Source organism: Lissotriton vulgaris, unplaced genomic scaffold, assembly GCF_964263255.1.
Source record: "Lissotriton vulgaris unplaced genomic scaffold, aLisVul1.2 SCAFFOLD_609, whole genome shotgun sequence".
Taxonomy (NCBI): Eukaryota; Metazoa; Chordata; class Amphibia; order Caudata; family Salamandridae; genus Lissotriton; species Lissotriton vulgaris.
The window spans coordinates 530,526-543,976 of record NW_028244591.1 but is presented as its reverse complement, the minus strand read 5'-3'; positions in this window follow the sequence as shown (position 1 = coordinate 543,976).

Here is a 13,451-nt window from a genome sequence, read left to right as displayed (position 1 = left end):
GCATAAAGCCGCGTCCGAGGCCGAGTTCCCTGCGTTTCTGAACATACTGGATTTTGCGGTGGAGGCTTTGGGGAATTGAACTGACCTGCTTTTCGCCCGAGGCCGGGCTTGGCTCCTTCTCCCCCATATCTCTGCCCTCCTATCTTCCCAGGCTTGCCTGCTCCTCATGGAAGCTGACCGGCCGGGCTTGGCTCCGCCGGTCAGCCTGACAACTACAGGCCCCCGCAGCCCTCGGGGCACGTGACACAACATTGGTGCGCGCCAGGAGGCGCATAAAGCCGCATCCGGGGCAGAGTTCCCCGTGTAGCTGAGCATACTGGATTTTGCGGTGGAGGCTTTGGGAAATTTAACCGGCCTGCTTTTCACCCGAGGCCAGGATTGACTCCATCTCCCCCGTATCTCTGCCCTCCTATCCTCCCGGGCTTGCCTGCTCTTCCAGGAAGCTGACCGACTGTGCTTGGCTCTGCCAGTCAGCCTGACAACTACAGGCCCCAGCAGCCCTCAGGGCACGTGACACAACATCGGTGCACGCCAGGAGGCGCATAAAGACGCGTCCGGTCCCTCATCCCGCGAGGACGCGCGCAGGACGCGCCGGGAGAAGCCCGGGACAAGGGCGGGACCGTTTTTGACCGTTAGTGACCGGGTGAGGCTGGGCTGGGCCACCCCCCTTGGCTTCGTGCATTCGTGCTCTGGGTATCTGTCAATCTTGATGTTGGCCTTTCATGCATATCACCAGCTGTAAAAAGTTTTAAAGATACTTATTGCTTGTTGCGCAGTGAATGTTATTTTCTAGTGTTTCTCATTGCAGCTTAATTTGTGTATTAGCACTTGTTCATTGCATAGCATCTGTGCCTTCACGTTCTACCCTGGTACCTATAGTGGTAAAGAATGGTGAGGCGTAACCCCGCAATGCCTGCTCCTGCTCCTGCCCCAAAGTAAAAAGAGGTTGCAAAACCCCAGCTTCCTAGCTTGACAGCAATACACCGCATGCTGAAGAAAACCATCAGGGTGGTGGCTAATGCCATAGAAAGCACAGAGCGCCACATCTCGCTCCCTGTGGGATCTGTTCCCCCTTACCCTTTGCCAATATATCGACGTTCTCTATTAATTCACAGGACTCAATATTGGCACCGTCCTTTGCTGCTCTCCCAGGGGGTGGCCATATCCCAATATCTCAGGATACAGCCCCTATGGTGGGCAATACATCTCCTGAGATTCCCCCTTTTGATCTAAGACTATCGCTGACCCCTTCCATCTTTCAAAACGAGGCCATTGCTGATTCTACATCCCAGGTAGGGGTTTCCAACGATAATGGCTGCTGCAACACGCCAGCAAACACTAACTCGGCTTCTGGCTCGCAGTTAAGTATAAACAGTGATAGCCCGTGTGTAACAACCAGAGGGCAAATGGCCAGGCACAAGTCCAAATATGCCACTAAGGAATGGCCAACTGTAAAAAGTTGTAAGGGGCTAGCAGAGGGGAACAAACAAAAGAAAGTACAGTACAACAAAGGGCAAGAACCCTTATAGTAATACAGCTAATGCTGCACCTGCTAAAATTAAGGACACAGGATTATCAGTTGATGCATGCTTCTGGGAAAGAATAGAGAGTCTTTTGGAAAAATCCCTTAATATCCCAGCAAGCAGTGGACTAGCTAGTGGTAGTACCACCCTGCCAACTAATACTAGCTCAAATGTAGCATGTCCTCCTAATCCTGTGAAAGAAATCTCCCTCTTTGCGCATATTGAGCAAACTATAAAGTACTTTATCTTACCAGTGTTTGAAAGGTTAAAAGACCTAACAACAAAACTAGATCGTTTTGAACAAAGGACCCTTGATAACTTTTTTTCGGTAAAGGCTGTACTCAAGCTACACTCTAAAAATAGTCCTGTAACAGTTGCACAGAAGCAAATTCCATCGGTAGGCCCCTCACAAATGGGTAAACATATATCCTTAAACCAACAAAGTGCCCTAGGGACCCCGAGTGGAACTAATCGCCCAGTGAAAGCTGCGACAACGAGTAAAGCCGCAGTGTCAGCTGCTACATCAAATAAGGCTAGTAAACCAACAGTCCAATCTTCAACCAAAGGGGATACGATGATTTGTGATAGTGTACCTACACAGAACCAGAAAGGCAAACATATCCACAGCAATGTAGAGAGGCAGAGCAAAAGATTTACCTTTAACCACATGCGTGCGGGAGTTATTTTTGCGCTACGCAGCTTTTTTCCAAAAGCCGCGTTACATGACGAGCTCAGCTCGTCATCAGCACACGACCACTGTGGCTGATGACGAGCTGAGCTCGTCATCAGCATCGAAGGGGTTAAAGCCTGATTTAGCTCATAGTATGGAAATTAATCCTCCTTGTATTAATTTGCCTCCAGCCTGCATGCCTTATGTAGTTGCTTTGGTGGGAGTCCCACGGCTAATGCCGGGTAAAACGGAATCATACACTGAACTTAACAATAAAACTACATTTTGGCTAAACAACAATAGGCCTCTCCCGAGGGAACTGGATGGTCAGATTCTCTTCGTTATACGAGTTAGCTGGGTGGGAAGAAGGACCAAGGACATCCCAGGCGATTGCATCCTAGTTAACTTTAGGGACATGCGAGTGGCAAGGTTCATTTGCAACCAGCAGAACGTGCACAGTGATAGTGGAATAAGCACACATGACTTGGGATACTTCTACTCATGGCCACCAAGCTGGCATCAGGGACAGGGCAATGGAAACCAATCCTGGGGAGGTCTAGCTAGTGACTCCCATCTCTATCCAAAACCAGCTTTTCGCAGAGGTACTGACTATCACGGAACCAATATTGAGTATTGACACAGCGACTATTCGCTTTTGTATTCCTTGCCTGTCCTAGATGACAACAGAAGGCCCTATGGGTGCAGGTCTCCAACTACATTCTTCAGGATCTCCCCCACTCCCCCAATCTAATTCCAATAGATATAATACACTCAGATGATAGGCTTGAGTTAGCACCCCAAACTGAGGAAATTAATTGTGATGGCATAAATGTGGGGGAACTAGATAATAATCACATGGCCAGATTTGGCACATTCAACGTCAAGTATACACTTGTTGCCCCTTTAGGCATTTCCATGCCCTTAGCAGCTCTATCTGCTCAACAGAGCAATGCCTCTCCACTGCAAGTTCTCTCGCCACTACCCATGGCAACTGAGCCTGTAGAAGAACAACTGATACTACATAATGAACAACCTAATTGCTCACGGGATTTAGAGGTGGCTGATAGGCCAACAATGAGGATTATTAGCTGGAATATAGCTGGTATTGCCAGGAAGATACATCTCCCAGATTGGAATACCCTGGTGGAGTCCTATACGATTTGTATCTTCCTGGAGACCTGGAGCCTGGAACCTAACCATAAGGTTGGCTACACTACGTATTTTCTACCTGCAGTCCTGCCACCATTGGGGAGGGTCGGCGTTCGGGTGGGCTCCTCATTTGGGTGAGCATTTCCCTGGGCTGTAGCATCATACAAAAGCAAAGCAATTCGCCAGACATTTTTAGGATCTCATTAAGAGGCCCAGGCTGGGGGAGATCTCTTGGCATATTTAATATATATGCCAGGGGTATTAAAGGCAGTTCCTTATCCGCTACAGTATCACTGCTAGAAAAAGCTCTTAGAGATTGTTGTGATGGCACACAGGTACTGGTTGCGGGGGACTTTATTTGTACATTCGAGCCCCTTGCGACAGAGGACATCCTAGATCTTACTGAGGATGATTCAAGGAGGGGTATACCAATGCTAGCGATTCAACCAATAAAAAGATGGACACAAAGGGCGATCCAGCTGAATGCTCTGACTCTGAAGTTCGGTCTTAGAGCAACAAATGGTAGAACTGCTTCAGACCCCTTAGGCGCTCACACGTACAACAGGGCCAACCATACGTCAAGGATTGATTATATCCTCCTTGACATAACGCTTTGGCAATTTGTCCAGGATATGGCAATAATACCAACTGTAGACAGTGACCACAACTTGCTTTCTTTAAGTTTAAAGCACTTGTGGCCACTCCAAATGGCCCAGCACTTCCAAGTGAGGTAAAGTCCACTTCAAAAATTCTCACATCTAACTGTGGAAGGCGCCTCAAGTGGTGCAAAGATGCCCTAGAAAAAGAGAAAGTTCAAGCTATAGAAGCACTATTGTTAACCTCACAAAACGAGTTAGAGGTGTCCCTTCTAGAATGTTCTGACCCTTCCAGAGCTATGCCAGTATTTCAGTATACCACAAAGCTGATAGGAAATCTATTCCTAATACAATCACGAGGGGGTGGGGTAAAAGGGCACCAGAGGCCTAAGGCCAAGCAGGGATGGTATACGCCCAAATGCAGACAAAAGAAGTCTGCTTTAATTAAGGCAGTCAAGGCGAAGTCGCAACCCCTGATCCAGAATGCCAGGAAAGATAATAATCTGGCGGTAACAAATGCCAAAAAGGAGTGTACTGGCAAACACTAAAAGAAACCAGTGCTGGGGGGGATGCAGGTTGCTTCTGGAGCACCATAAGAGCAAGGAATAGGCCTGATAGTGACCTTATTATCTGCAATATTACTGACCAGGCATGGTTTGACCATTTCTCTAAATTGTATACTCGCCAGCCAGGAGCTTCTATTGATTCCGCTCCATGCAGTCCCCAAATATCTTCAGGAGAAAACATTCTATTCCCGTCTAAAGTCAAGGAGGTTGAATATGCGATTAGTTGTATTGTGCCCCAAAAGGCAGCTGGCCCGGACGGCATCCTCGGGGATCTGCTCTGCTTCAATCTGCCGAAATGGGGGAAGCTTATTCACACTCTACTCATCGCTATTGATAAATGTGCCGCCATTCCCGTATCATGGAAGGGGGCAGTGGTCGTCCCTATTTTTAAAAAGGGCCAGAGGGACGACCCCTCCAACTACCGCCGAATAAGTTTATTAGATTCCACCCAGAAGGTTGTGGGAAAGATGGTACTTGAGAGAATATTACAATGGACTAAAGACAACGAGATTCTCTCCGACTATCAAGCAGGTTTTAGGGCTGGCACCGGGACAATAGAGCAGGCCTTTAGGTTATTGCTAATCTACTGGAAAGTGGTCGTCATAGGCATAGGCAGTCTTTATCTTGCATTCATTGACTTAAAGACTGCCTTTGACCTTGTGCCTAGAGGAGGCCTTTTGGGGAGTGCTGTCTGATATGGGGATTCCTTCCAACATCTTGTCTATTCTAGTGAGGCTTCACGAAGGAAACTTCGCGCAAGTGAGGTGGGGCACCGAGGGACAGAAAACCAACAGGATCCCGGTGGAGAGAGGGGTCCGCCAGGGATGTGTTCTTGCTCCCACCCTTTTTTCACTATATGTGAATGGGGTGGTTGAGCATTTGCTAGAAAAACCATCAGATGCTCCATCCCTGGCGGGGGAGCGAATCCCCACTCTTTTATTCGCCGATGATACGCTCTTAATATCTAAGACCCCGGTGGGCCTCCAAAGCCTCCTAGATAATTTTCTGGCTTTTTGCACTCAACGTGGCCTAGTAATAAATACAGACAAGACTAAGTATTTGGTGCTGAACCCCCCGAAAAAACCTGGCCGACCCCCGGTACTAAACCATGTATCCCTGGAGAGGGTCACTGCATTCAACTACTTAGGTATTCGCATTTCGGACACCATGCAGTGGACCCCACATCTCTGTAAAATGTTGCTTAATCATAAGAGGTTACGGGGGCGCTCCTTAAAGAACAGCGCTCCTTTTCGACCAGACCGATCGCCCCTGTTATTGACATTGGCGAAGGGTGTTAGCTCTGCCCTGTATGGGGCAGAGCTTTGGGGTATTTCCAATATAGACCACTTGACAAAGTCTGAAAATAAGTTCTTAAGGGACATTATGTCACTCCCGCAGAGTATTCCAATGATACCCTTGCTTCTTGACTTAGGATGCCATTCTATCAATGATCTGGCAAATCTCAGGCCGCTGCTCTTATGGGCCCAGCTGTGGCGAGTACCAAAACTTGCTAAGTATGCGAAGGGGCTAGAGGAATTCATGTCAATGGCGGGATGGCATAAAATAAAATGGCTTAAAAATGTAAAATATCTACTTGGCAAGTTAGGCCTTAATGAAGCCTGGGATAACCGGTCTTCTCCCCCGAAAGCGACTCTAAAGACCCTTTATTGGAAATTGGTCAATTCCAGAATTAGCACTGACCTAACCCTTAACAGACTAACGGAAGAGTTCCTATGGCATAAGGATGTACCATCTCGGGAACTATACCTAGACATTGTTTAGAAATCTTATGGTAGGGCCTTATACTTTGGGTGTAGGGTAGGGGCTCTTCCAGTGCGCGCCCTAACTGCTCACTAGAAGCCCCCGTCCCAAACAACACCTTTTTGCCCCATCTGCCAAACTAGAATAGAATCTGTAGCCCATATCCTGTTTGCCTGTCCGGCATATGCGCAGCCAAGGCAAAGGTGGCTTAAACCTATATGTCGGGCTATGGGCACTAGGCACTCGAATGAGGCACTTCATATTTAAACGTCAGGCACACGGTCAATGTACGTTTGTGGTCTTTCTACGTTTTTATCGTGGATATGGTCCATTAGAGCTAAAAGGCTAATACAAAATGTTTAATTTGCATTTTTAAAGAGTATTCAAATTTTAATTCTGAATTGTGATCTTATCCTTCTTGTTTTTAAGCTTAAAACTTTTGGAGTAAATGGCATATTAAAACCTTCCCCTATGTAACTGTGTTTTATAAAATGTGATATGATTTTATCGAATAAAGCCTTATGAAACTGAAACTGAAATGCTGTGCATATCCAGATAACGCACCTGCATGCAGGGTGCTGTGGACAGCAGCAGGACATTTACATTCTCAAGCCATATGGTTTGCAAAAGTGTTGGATGTAAGTTCTTCCTCAAGTACTGGGAGATCCATAAAAGACATAACACCAGAGTGAAAGAATTTAACAGTGTATAGGCAACCAAAAGATTAAGTACAGCCATTGAGCTTTTCTGCTTGCCAGCAGTAAATGGAAACAGATACAAAACAAATGCTGGTTGAGGAAATTCCAAGCAGGTTTACATTGCATACATTTCAAATTTCATACAATACATGTAATATAATGTTTCCTCAAGTTACTGTCAAAACCTCAAACTGAGGCAAAATGTAACTTTAGATTGGTAACATTTTAACTTTTATATAAAAAAATTCATGTGAACTGGTATTTTGAATGGTATTTTACTAAAGAGATGAAACCTTTGATACATTGTTTAATTATTGTTTTATCTAATCGGTTTTTCAGCAGGCAACCAGTAAGTCTAACATGTATATACATTGGTGCAAATACTGTCTTGATATGATGTCATCAAATGCTGTAAACTTTATTAATGGTAATTAATGGTTTTAATATGTACACTATATGTTCCTCTGCAGACTGTTAAGTTTTTGGGAATTATTATGGTTTTAAATAACTTAAACAATAAAGATTCATTCACAGGTAAAGTGTTTTCAACTAAGGTTCTGTTGCAAGGACAGGTTGGGAGATTATCCAAGAATGCAGGCAACAGATGAACCATAATAAGACAAACCAGGTCAGCACAACTCTGTTCGGACTGTTCACGAACACAGATAGATAGAGTTGCATCCCAGGGTTAGTTAGCAGACAACAAGGAGATACAGTGGTTGGTTGTACGATCTCTTTAAAGGCCCTCATAAGGTAGCAAAGACTTCAAATGTTTGCAAGTTATGGCCTTGACACTGGGGGGCATATTTATCAAATTGTCATGCAGGGCATAGCGGCGTCACCTTGCCACGCTGCACTGCGCTGCTTGATAGGGCAAGGGCAGAAGTGCATTGTACTTAACATTGTATGTGTGGCACATTCCTGGCAATTCCATGCGATATCTCACAATGTGCTGCCTACTGCCAATGGTGCAAGGGTCTCTGCATTGTGAGCAGGATTACTTTTGTGCAGAAAGGGTCCACTTCCTGTACAAAACAAACCTTAGAGGCGTTTTCATGTTTCCGTGTGTGCTGCAGAAGCACACAGAGAAAGAGGAAGTAAGGAGGAGAAATAAAGATATTTTTCCTTGTTACACCTCACCTTGGAGGCGTTGGTCTTTGATGCATTCCCAGGTCTACCAGTAAGGGTAAATCAGGGAATGCACCAAAATACATGCGTAGATGCATGGGACCACCCACGCTCCACTCATGGAACGCCTTCCCAGGGCAGAGAAACGCAATGCAGCAGTTTGCACTCTGTTGCACTACTCTTGAATTTATCAAGCCACTCAGGGCCAGGAAAGGTGGCCTGGTGTTTGTTGATAGATTACGCTTAAGGGTTGTGTTGCATTTGCGCCCCATGCACGGTGCAAAAGTGATACCATCTTTTGATAAATAGGCCCCTGGATCCTTAAAGTAAGCTGAAATATGTAATTGTTCACAAATATCAAACACTAAACAGGATATTTGGGGCATGTGGTCTAAATAGGTACACTTATTGGATTTAAAATAGCCTTTGGTGTATTCCAACAAGTGTGCCATATCAGTAGAGGACAAAATCTTATTCAATCTTTCAAATATGGCAAACCCAATTCAGAGTGCCATACCATGGTAGAGCAAGCAGGTGGTATAACCAGTAGTCTTCTCAGGTACCTATTTCCGACCCTTTGTAAGACCTACACAATCACAAACCCATAAATACCTGCTCCATGGGTAACCAATGAAGCACATTTGCTTTTGTCGACCCAGATCATTTCCTTTAGTGGTTTTAGGCCCAATGTGGCAGCAAACCTGAAGAATGAGAAAATACATTTCTCAGAAAGCTGTCTTGTGATTTTCCTCAAATGTCCCAGTTTCCCAGTGAGTCAAGCTGTAGTCCTAGATATGAAAAGCTATTTTTTGTGCCATTTAGAAAATGCAATTACTAGTTCAAAGAACAGTGGTCCCCAAGTAGTCAGGGATAGTCAAGAGAAATAAATATAGATCAAAATTGGAATCTATATTCTCTGTCCAGCCGGCCAGGGATTAATAACATATATCATAGTGTAGTAAACTATCTCTACAATGTTGAGTGGGACACGGCCTGTGTCCTTCTACCACATAAAGACAGGTGTGACATACAAGGGAGGTGTCAGGCAAGAGAAGGCAATCTGCATACAGTCAAAGTTTTGCAGATTAATGATATAAAGAATACACTATTGTAACTTTCCATATAATATAGTCAAAAAACATATAGTGTAAGGTGTCGACGGCGTTTCAATCCCTATTCTAGCATAACAGGATCATCTTCAGGACATTGTGATTCATGCCTTATTCATATTACTCGAAGGAATAATATGAGGTTTAGGTCAAGATAATAGACCGAAACAATAATGTGCTTTGGTTAAAACCACAATTGGAATGTTGCAGCGAGTTAGGAGATGGAGAGATAAGGTGCTGGTAAAAAATGTGGTGGAGATCCTCAATAGGAGTCCAAGCCTGCAGTCGAGCCGATGCTCGTGGCGAATCAGTCGTTATTGTCTTTATGTGGTAGTAGGACACAGGCCGTGTCCCACTTGATATTGTACAGATAATTGACTAGACTATGATATATGTTATTAAACCCTGACAGACAATATAGATTCCAATTTTGATCTATATTTATTTCTATTGTCTATCCCTGACTACTTGGGGACCACTGTTCTTTGAACTAGTATATGCACCCAAGGTCCCTGACCAATTGCTCAATTGGGTTTCCCTTGTACTTTGTAACATTTATTACACCCACAGACCATATAAAAAATGTTGCTCAAAAAATAGATACGTTCAAGTACTTCATGCGAGCAATAAAATGTTTGAGCAGCTTTTGAAGCTCACAACCATTTCTAGACAAACAAACCATATTGTCTACGTTGAGTAAAACCAATGGGGCGACAGCCAATTTGGGGGCATATTCATGGTCTTAACCAGGAGGAAGTGATCTGGATTATTCATATACAAACTTGTTATGGTGGAGTAGAGATGCAGTGAGATGAGGTTCCGTGACGGCTTGAACCCGTGTTTTCAAGTTTGTCGGAAATACATAATATTGGTATCAGTGAACCGCAAATGATCCATTTAGTATATCCTAGTGTTTTCGCTACGCTACGAGCAAGAGCACTCCTTCCATTGACATATTTCTGATATACCCACGGCATCCATCTTAGATCATGGCCGCCATTTTGTGTTTCCTTGCCCTCACATATGCAATAGCCTCTGATCACTTCATTCACTCCACTTTGATTAAGGACACGTAGCCGTAGCCGGAGATTCACCTCTTACATGACACGCGCACCTTAAACCAGATCACGCTGTAGCTGCATGATTCGACAAAGGCTGCCTCCTCTGCCCGAGGCCAGTCCTGCCAAACTGGTCTTCGTGTCCATTGTACCTGATCATGATTAGGCGGCCGAAGCCGGTAGCCTTGCCCATTTACAATCCACAAACATCCCTTATCCCGCTTTTCTATCTTCCACACCTGGCTCTGTTTCTTTCTTTCTGAATCTTTATTAGGGGGAGGTAACGAACTTTACGATGAGGCGGTCCGGGTCCTGAATGCAATATTGACAGGGAATTGTGACAAACTAGTGGGAACCCCTCTTTTCGCAATGTTTGGCCTCAGATATTATCGACGGTTCCTGTGTAACACCAAATATTTATTGTTTTAGACACAAGGGTTTTGGGAATGTATTACATGTAAAGAATTTGCCCCTAGCATAAAAAACCGTATATAAGGAGCAGCCCTCTTTGTACAAATCGAACAGGCTCCTAGTCTCTGCCCGTGTGTAGATTCTGTGACTTCTGTGTCCCTGCAGTAATAAACCTTTGGTCTTTGACGCCACCATCGAGAAGCCCGTGTTTCTGTTCATTTGTGCACCAAGGCAGGTGGAACTCCGGGGTCTTCGGGTGTTGTACCCTGACACCTCTGGACGGAACCAAAAAGTCCAGAACTCCAATTGGCGCCCAACGTGGGGCGACGTCATTCGGTACCGGTCCAAAAGCCTGAAGAGTTCGAGAAGCTTCGTGTGAAGATTCCTGAGGGAGGCGCCCCACTTCATCGATCCCGGCATATCGCAAAAGTGGCCCGAAGTTCTCTTCCACGAGGGTTTCCCGTTCAGGACGGCTGCAGTGGGCCGTTGCCTTGACCGTCGCCCTGTCTTGGACCCGAAGTGGTGCAGTCCTTAGTACGGCGAAACGTGACGGGTTTCTCCTTGGTGACGTCTTCAGTGACTCAGTTAAGTATTTAGTGATAGCTAGCTGGTTACTTTTGTGAGGATTGTTAAAAATCCTTGATCGGTTCTTGGTTTGGTTTGGTTTTGTCAGATTATCACTGGTTGTTCTAGTTACGATAATCTATTTGGTTTAGTTTTGGGTATCGATACATCAGTTCGTTTTGGTAGGCCTAAGTTCTTGGTTCGAGTGCACATATTTGTTCCGTGTTTTGTTTGTTTTGTGTTCCGGACTGAAAATGGTAAGTCGGAAAATGTTGTCTTGTTTTGGTTGCAACCGTGACTCACGATTGGAGGACTCTTGTCTGGTTCCTCCGATTGGGACTCCCCTATATGATTTATATTGCAAATATGGCGTGGGTCCTATAACTTATAATGAGATATGGGTCCGCTATTGTAAGAAGGATGGTGTCCTTAGTTGGCCACTGCATGGTAGTTTTGAACAAGAGATTCTCGACAATTTAGAAGAGAAATTGTTCAAAAAGAAAGCCCGGCCGGCAATGTTTGATTCCTTCCGTTATTGGCGGAAAGAATCCAAACAGAGAGAAATGAGAAGGTTGAAGAAAGAGCAGAAAGAACAAGAAGAGTTAACTCTAGAACAAGCGACTAAACAGTTGCAGGCTAACGAGTGTGAGAAGGTCATAGATGTAGCCATTAGAGAGCATAACTTAGCGATTGACAAGTGCTATCCTGCCTTGCCATCAAAAATGGCTAAGATACTGGAGGACTCCGAAAACGATCCTCTGCTATCTTATCTGTTACGGTCACCTCCACCGTATGCACAAGGTGCTACGACTCCACTCGTCCCGAATGTTCAATTGCCGGTTGCTGGACAACCTGGTGCTCCTGCTCCTATCCCTCAGAATCAAGTTCCTGTACTTCCAGTGGTGAATGTAAATGTTCCTACAGCTCCTCCTCTTCCTACACTGCCAACCCCTATACCTACCCCTGTACCTACTGCTCCAGAAACTATTTTCCTCGATACTCCTACTGCTTCCTCATCTATTCCTACCTCCACTGCATTCTCTATGTCTGCGAGTGTACTAACTCCACTTTCTGTTCGTCGAAGAATCACTGATTCGGTTACTAATATGCTGTCTCCTATATATAAAACTTTGATTAAGACTCCTACTCCTGACTCTGTTCAGAGACGGAGTCAGCTTCCAAGTACTGAGGAACGGGGAGTTTTAGATTCCACGGCTCTCAGATGGATTTCGAAGGGTAGAAGATATAGTACAAGAGATGTGCTAGACACATTTATGCAGTGGGGAGAACCAACGCAACGATACGTCTTTGATGAGATGTGCTCGTTGTTACGTGAAGAGATAGAAGAAGACGATGTCGAATCAGATTTGGAAGATTTAATTAGGGTTCAAAAGGAGTTTGCTGCTGGAATGATAGTGGGTGAGAATATAAAGCAAGCGATGGAACTCATTTTAAGTTTTAGGAATGATCCATCTCTTCGTTCACCGAGAGATTTAGAGAAAGGTAAAATGAAGCTAAGTCGCCAATATCCTATGAGGGAGGTTCCTCCAATTTGGCGCGAAGCTGTGCAAGCTGACGCACCGAATGGTGTTGTAGCTGCTCCAGCACAGTTCCAACGAGTGTGGATACACATTCCATGGAAGCGAGCAGAAGTGTTAGCAGTGAAACAGGCCTTGCCAGATCCGCGTAAGAATCCAGCCGGATATTACAAGGAATTAACACAGACAGTTGAGGCTTGTATAATGAACTTAGCCGACATTGATATGTTGTTTGGTAATGTAGTTCCGCAACCAGTGTGGGCTAAAATTCGTAGAGAGGATCATCAGGCTGCTTTAGGTGGTGATTGGGCAGCTATCACTGCAGCAGATAATCAACAAATAGGTGGTGCGAAACCTGAACCTTTGATCGCTAATCTGCCAGGTAGAATAATTGATCTAATGAAGACTCTGATGCCAGCATTGCGTGTTAATTGGGACAAGTTGTCAGCATGTAGGCAAAAGAAAGACGAAAGTGTCTCGGACTTCTTCACGAGGTTCGAAGAGACTTTTGTGGATCATAGTGGTCAGGACATGAGTACAGAAGGAGGGCAAAGACTGTTTGTAGATAAATTTGTGCATAATTTGTTACCTGAATTATGCAATAAATTAAAAGACTCAGAAAGTGCGTGGGCTGTATCTACGACAGCGCAAATACTTGCGACTGCACAGTACTACGAAAA